The sequence below is a fragment of the Triticum dicoccoides genome, chromosome 7B (assembly GCF_002162155.2).
Source record: "Triticum dicoccoides isolate Atlit2015 ecotype Zavitan chromosome 7B, WEW_v2.0, whole genome shotgun sequence".
NCBI lineage: Eukaryota > Viridiplantae > Streptophyta > Magnoliopsida > Poales > Poaceae > Triticum > Triticum dicoccoides.
The window spans coordinates 552,974,324-552,982,118 of NC_041393.1; positions in this window are offsets into that span (position 1 = coordinate 552,974,324).

Sequence of the window (7,795 nt, forward strand, 5' to 3'; positions counted from 1 at the left end):
GTCGTTAAGACCAAACACGTCGAAACTCTAGTAGACGATTTGAGGCTTACATTCGACAACCTCCGAGCATATGACATTAAGCTCAACCCGGAAAAATGTGTTTTCGGCGTACCAGCCGGAAAGCTCTTGGGCTCCATTGTATCCGATAGAGGAATTGAAGCAAACCCAACCAAGATCCGAGCTCTGTCACAATTGGATATCCCAAAAGACCTCAAACAAACACAAAAACTAACTGGATGTGTGGCGGCTCTAAGCCGCTTCATCTCCCGTTTGGGAGAAAAGGCACTGCCCCTCTATCGCCTCCTCCGGCGCACCGAACACTTCGAATGGATGGATGCTGCCACGGCCGGACTAGAAGAAATTAAGGCCATATTGGCAACAAATCCGGTCCTGGCCGCGCCCAACTTGGGCGAACCGATGTTATTATATATCGCGGCAACACATCAAGTTGTCAGCGCGGTACTCGTCGTCGAACGAGAAACAGAAGGGCACAAATTCCCTCTTCAAAAACCAGTGTACTACGTATCCACTATCTTAACTCCATGCAAGTCCCGGTACCCACATTATCAAAAGATAGCGTACACGGTGTTCATGGCATCCCGGAAGCTACGACACTACTTTCAAGAGTGTTCCATAACGGTGGCCTCCGAAGTACCTCTCAATGACATTATAAACAATCACGATGCGACGGGCAGGATTGCAAAATGGGCCATTGAGCTCTTACCATTTAACATAACCTACAAACCACGGCGAGCTATAAAGTCGCAAGTTTTGGATGACTTCATCGCCGAATGGACCGAAGTCGAACTCCCTAAAGAGTACGGCGCATACTCCAATTGGATCATGCATTTCGACGGCTCCAAAATGTTGGCTGGCTTGGTGGCTGGCGTCGTCTTGACGTCCCCAACCAGAGACATAGTCCAATACGTACTTCAAATAATGTACACGGACTCCAACAACGCAGCCGAATACGAGGCCCTTCTACATGGTCTCCGGATGGCAATCTCCATGGGTATTCAACGCCTAGAGGTGCGCGGGGATTCAAACCTCGCAATATCCCAAGTAAATGGAGACTTTGACGCCAAGGATCCGAAAATGGCAGCCTACCGTAACGTCATCCTAAAAATGTCAGCTCGGTTCGAAGGACTCGAATTCCACCATGTAGCCCGAGATAATAACCAGGCAGCAGACGTGTTGGCACGCATTGGTGCAAAACGCGACGCCGTCCCTCCAAACATCTTCCTGGAGCGGCTCTTTGAGCCATCCGTATTATGGGAAGAGGAGTCCGGAAATAACAACCTGGAACCAACTGCACCACCCAACACGGAACATTCTGACACAATTGGTGGCTCAGCCAATGAAATAACACCTTCAGCCCACGAAATAATGGCAGTAATTGCCCCATGGACGGAACCATCCTAGCCTACTTAATTAGGTAGGAACTTCCTGAAGACCAAAATGAGGCCCGCTGCATAGTTCGGTGATCTAAAGCCTACAAGGTCCATGAGGGAGAACTTTATAAGAAAAGCACAACCGGAGTCCTTCAAAGGTGTATCTCCGAAGAGGAAGGGCGAAATCTCCTGGCTGAAATTCACGCCGGACTCGGCGGGCACCACGCCGCAGCCGGGGCCCTTGTAGACAAGGCCTTCCGTACAGGATTTTATTGGCCGACAGCCCGGGCAGATGCTCAGGACTTAGTCCAACGATGCGTCGGTTGCCAGCTCTTTGCTAATCAAAGCCACATGACACCCACAGCCCTCAAAACTATACCCATCACTTGGCCGTTCGTGGTCTGGGGGCTTGACATGGTTGGACCCCTTAAAGGGGGAACCCACAAGCAAAAATACTTATTGGTCATGGTGGACAAATTCACCAAATGGATAGAGGCCAAGCCAGTTAAAACGGCAGAATCCAGACCCGTGATAGACTTCATATCCGGGGTAGTACACCGTTTTGGCGTCCCCCACAGCATCATCACTGATAACGGCACGAATTTCACGGCCGACGAGGTTAAACTCTGGTGCAAAAACATGGGCATCAAGCTCGACTACGCTTCAGTCTATCACCCTCAAACTAACGGTCAAGTCGAACGAGCAAATTGTCTAATCATGAGCGGCATTAAACCCAGATTAGTGCGGTCCCTCACGGAATCTAACACGCACTGGGTAGAGGAGCTCGACTCCGTACTCTGGGGGCTGCGGACCAAGCCAAATCGCACTACCGGATTCACACCATTTTTTATGGTATACGGCGCAGAGGCAGTTTTGCCCTGCGATATCATTCATGACTCACCTCGCGTGCGCATGTACGAGGAAATAGAAGCCGAGTTGGATCGGCAGGACAGTTTGGACGCCTTAGAGGAGGAGCGCGGCGTGGCAAAATCCCGTTCCGCATTCTATCAGCAGCAGGCTCGAAGATATCAAAGCAGAGAAATACGGGCCAGAACTTACAATGTTAGCGAGCTAGTTCTACGCCTGCCGGACAAGAAAAAGGACAAACTTAAGCCCAAATGGGAAGGTCCCTTCATCATCGACCAAGTCCTTACCGGCAGTGCATACCGTCTATGCAACGCATCTGACAACTGACTCGAGCCAAACCCATGGAACGCAGCCCGTCTCCGAAGATTCTACGCCTAGCGCCGGACTCAGAGTTCATCTCCTTCCTCCGTCCACCTTTCATATTTTTTCGCTGTCTTTTGTTTCCCTCCTTTTTCCTCCTTCTTTTAGTAAAAGCCTTTGAGGGCTGATCTGCGCATTGTTCGCACACACTCGATGTGCTACTCGCACTCGTTATACCTGGGGGCTTCTTTAACAGAAGATTATTTATACGGGCTTTATGCCCAACACATGTGTCATACTTCTGCATGTACCTTTTACTCACCATTATATGCATCGATATGACTTAAGTTTTGGCCAAGCTGGGTTGCCTGGCTCCTGTGCTTACCCTACGTTCCCGATTGTTCGGCTAGGAGGTAAAGGGAGCACCTCTGTGATTGTTACTGCCGGGTCAGCCGGATGTGTACCTAAGACTGGGTGAAGCCGAAGGCTAGCGTTCTTAAGGGAATATTCGGTCGGTGACTTGAAAGATGATTTATTACTTATTTATTTATCTGCCCCAAGATGCTTTTTCTGCTCTTTTCGCAGTCCGGACATGCACTTTAGGGCATGCCTCCCAAGGAAAGGAACCCCTAACGGAACTATTCTCCCTCGAAGATGTTTCTTACTAACCATGTAATATAACATAGCTAGTTGGGCACTTGTCTGATAAAGCACTTATGACCCCTACGCCTGGTCTCCTTGCATGCCCCAGTTTTTGTATAACCGTGAGGGTATTCGGACACACTCTGGACTGTTGGGTCCCGAGGTTGAAGCGAAAAGGTCCGCAAAGACAAATGATCTACAATCCGGCTAGAAGGCATTTTACATGTCATTTTAAATTACATCGTCACACTGACTGATTATACTCCCCTTCAATCCCATCTAATAGGCTGTCCAGTTTACAGTCCCGTTGGGAATATTTCGCGGCCAACCCCACTTGGTCGTACATCAGGCTCACAGGGATCTCCTTCCCATCGGGCCCCCATAGGTCTGACCTCGGCCATGTGGTTTGGATCAGCCTTCGTGTACCGCGTCTTCACCATGGCCCAGGCCTCCCTGGCGCCTTGACGGTAGGCCGATATCTTCCACAGACGAAAGCGCTGCCGTACTCCCTGAAGCTTCTTAGCAAGCCCTCCAAGACCCTCGGGTAGGGAGACGGACGGCCATAAGGCCTGCACGACGCCGCTCATCGCCTGCCGTACATGTTCGTGCAGTTATAGCAGCTCGGGAAGAAGGTCACCCGTGGAACCAGGCATTTCCTCCGCCGGACGACCCGTGAGCACACCTACAGACACATTTCTGTCAATCGACTTCCTCGCCGAACTCCTCTTTTCAAAAGAGTTTGCTCAAGCACTTACTATAAATGTCGCGACGAAGCCGCCGATTCTCCTTTACGAAGTTAGACAGCTGGACCCGACCATCTTTTAGTTCTTCACCCAGCCGGGTGTTGGTATCTTGGAGTTTGTTCCTCTCCTGCTGCACCCTCATAAGCACCTTCTCGCCGGCCTTCAGCTGGCGCAGCAGATGTTGCTTGTCCGGATCTAGTCTGGCACCCTCTGCAATATTATTGTCAGACTAAACGCATACGCCGCACTACATAAACTATTTATCTTTTCGAAATATGTATTACCAGAGGGGGTCTCTCTGGCTCCCCCAGCGGCGGCTAGTGCGGCCTCAAGTTGGGCCTTGCATTCTTGAAGCTCCTGGGACAGGTGGGTATTCTTCTCCGTAAGATCCTGCATAACAAGTGATCCTTAAATCAGTTAGTTTAACTATTTTAAGTCTCGGGGGCTACTGGCATATATAACTATTAAAATTCCTCACCTGTATGTCTTTCACATACTGCTCCATGGCTCTGGCTAAACCATCTTGAGCAGCACGGAGGTGCGCGTCTCCCGCATTAAAGGCATTCACCGCCTCTGGGGAGAAACACGCGTCACGAAGAACTGTCCGACGGCGCCTGTGATTCATGGCACTCTCCACCTCAGACCTGGTGGTGGACAGCCTGTCGGCATCCTCCATTGGAGGAGCATCCGGCTCGCGCCTTGCACTCGCCTCCCCTCCGGACCAGGCGTTGGAGCCTGGCTGGCGGAGGCTTGGTTGGCAACCTCTCCGGGCACAGTCCGGTGAGCGCTCTTTCTCCTGGAAGAATCATGAGCATTAATATACCTCCCAGGAGCCTTTCCCTTAAAGACAATGGTGCGCCATACCTTTGCGGCGATGTTTCGATTCACGCCGCACTCCTCTTCCGCCTGCTGGGCCGCACTGACCCTGGTTGGTCAGTCGCCGCGGGCTCGGCTTCCCGCCGTAAAGGCACCTCCTGCGAAGCACCGTTGGTATATGGTGGTCAGTAATAAGCATTAAAAAAGTAATGGTGTCAGGACTTCGTTCGTACTCACCTGGGAAGCCGGAGATAAACCGGGGTAGTCTGCCGTAATGGCGACTAGAGCATTGTCTATGCTGAGTTGGTGGAACACCCCGTCAATCAGCTCCACCTCTATGTCCGGATCCTCTCCGGAGGCCGGATCAAGGGATCTTCCCGGATCCTCGGGTTGTGGAGTCGGGCTTTCTATGCCCTCCACATCTCGGCGCAGTTCCTGCGTCGAAATCATAAAGTAAGACACTTAACTTTGAAAGCACGGATCGGATATATAAACGTCCGCTTACCCAGCTCCGAGGGTTATTCATGGAGAATCCATTCAATGGACTCGTGCGGAGGAAGTCCTCCTTCTCCCCCTTGTACAAGCCGGACATGATCTTCACCAGATCGGCGGCCGATCCCGGCCCCTTGCGGCCATGACGGGTGGCGTCATTCTCCCCGTTGAAATCCCACATGGGGTGGCCCCTATATTGGAGCGACTGCACCCCTCACATAATGCATGTGGCCATGACTCCAATCATGGTCAATCCGGAATGGGCTAGTAACCTTATCCGGCCCATCAGATATTGGACGCTCCTATCATCTTCCCGTTGAGGGCTCCACGGGCGCCAACTCAGGCGTTTATTTAGAGGAGCGTTGCTAAACTCCGAGAGGCCGGTCCGAACTGGATCCGGCAGTGGGGCGTCTTCCATGTAGAACCACTCCAAAGGCCAGTCTTCGGACGCCTTCTCCGGGGTTCCGGATAGATATCCGGTCCCGGCGATGCGCCATATTTTGGCTCCGCCCACTTGATATATCGACCCCTCGTGAGAACGGGGTACGAGGCAAAACAATCTCTTCCACAGCGCAAAATGGGGCTCGATGCCCAAGAACAGCTCGCAAAGAGCTACAAAGCCCGCGATGTGCAAGATGGAGGCAGGTGTGAGGTGGTGAAGTTGGAGTCCATAGAACTCCAGGAGCCCCCGGAGAAACGGATGTATGGGAAATCCGAGTCCCCTTATTAGGTAGGGGACAAAGCATACCCGCTCTCCTTTGGAGGGATTGGGGACGCTCTCCGCCTGCTTCCCACCCTTGTAGGTGGCCAGTCCGGCTCGAACCGGAACCATAAAGGCTGGGGGAAGGTATCCCTCTGCTTGGAGCATCACTAACTTGCTATGCGGGACTGAACATCTCCTCCAATCTCCTGGCAGAGGACTAGGAGCGCGAGAGGAGGAGCCACGTCGACTGTCCATGTTGGAATGGATTTTTGTCAAATGCGCTTCGGTGAGTGCTTGCGGAAGGAGGATGGTGTGATTCGGATCTGGATCCTCGCCTTTCTTATAGGCAGCTTATTCGCGCAGCTAGGGGGGTAAAACGTAAAAAATACCCTGGCTTTTCGCATTCATACGACACATGGAAGAGGGCCATTATTGGACGTGGAAGCCAAGGAGCGCAACATTTATAAGGAAACCGGACACTATTCGGCAAACACATGGAATATGGAGGAGAACCCGCCTTGCAAACGCCAAAGACAATATACGCGCCGGACTCATCGTCATTGAAGCCTGGTTCGGGGGCTACTGAGGGAGTCCTGAACTACGGGGTGTCCGGATAGCCGAACTATCATCATCAGCCGGACTCCAAGACTATGAAGATACAAGATTGAAGACTTTGTCCCGTGTCCGGATGGGACTTTCCTTGGCGTGGAAGGCAAGCTTGGCGATACGGATATGTAGATCTCCTACCATTGTAACCGACTCTGTGTAACCCTAGCCCTCTCCGGTGTCTATATAAACCGGATGGTTTTAGTCCGTAGGACGAACAACAATCATACCATAGGCTAGCTTCTAGGGTTTAGCCTCCTTGATCTCGTGGTAGATCTACTCTTGTAACACCCACATCATCAATATCAATCAAGCAGGACGTAGGGTTTTACCTCCATCAAGAGGGCCCGAACCTGGGTAAAACATCGTGTCCCTTGTCTCCTGTTACCATCCGCCTAGACGCATAGTTCGGGACCCCCTACCCAAGATCCGTCGGTTTTGACACCGACAATAAGCGTGAGTGCTATGGATGGCGTTCTCGTAGGGAGACGGGAGCGGATCCATAGTGGTGTATTGATATGGTGAATATGTGGACTCGTGTGCGCCACCTCAAAAGAGTTACTTACAGTCGTAGTTTAGGATAGCCACCGAGTCAAAGTTGGCTTGCTGCAGTTAAACCCCACCATCCCCTTTGTTGACAATGATGCATATGTAGCTAGTTCTGATGTAAGTCTTGCTGGGTACATTTGTACTCACGTTTGCCTATTTTATGTTTTGCAGAGAGACGTTAGTCTCGCTAGTAGCTCCGCGTGGACTTCGACGTTTAGCTTGTTACCTCAGCTACGATCTTGTGCCCTCGGCAGGATTTGGTAGATAGTCAGGTTTCTCAGCCTTTTTCATTTGTAGATGTCTGTACTCAGACATGTTAAGCTTCCGCTTGTGCTTTGATTTGTGTGCTCTGAATGTTGGGTCATGAGACCCATGTTTGTAATATCTCGCTCCGTGGAGCCTATTGAATAAAATACTTGAGTTGTAGAGTCATGTTGTGATGCCATGTTGTATTTGCACATATCGAGCATATTGTGTGTATGTTATTGAAATGCTTGGTATGTGTGGGATCTGACTATCTAGTTGTTTATCCTTAGTAGCCTCTCTTACTGGGAAATGTCTCCTAGTGCTTCCACTGAGCCATGGTAGCTTGCTACTGCTCCGGAACACTTAGGCTGGCCGGCATGTGTCCTTCTTCGTTCCTGTGTCTGTCCCTTCGAGGAAATGTCACGCGATGAATACCGGAG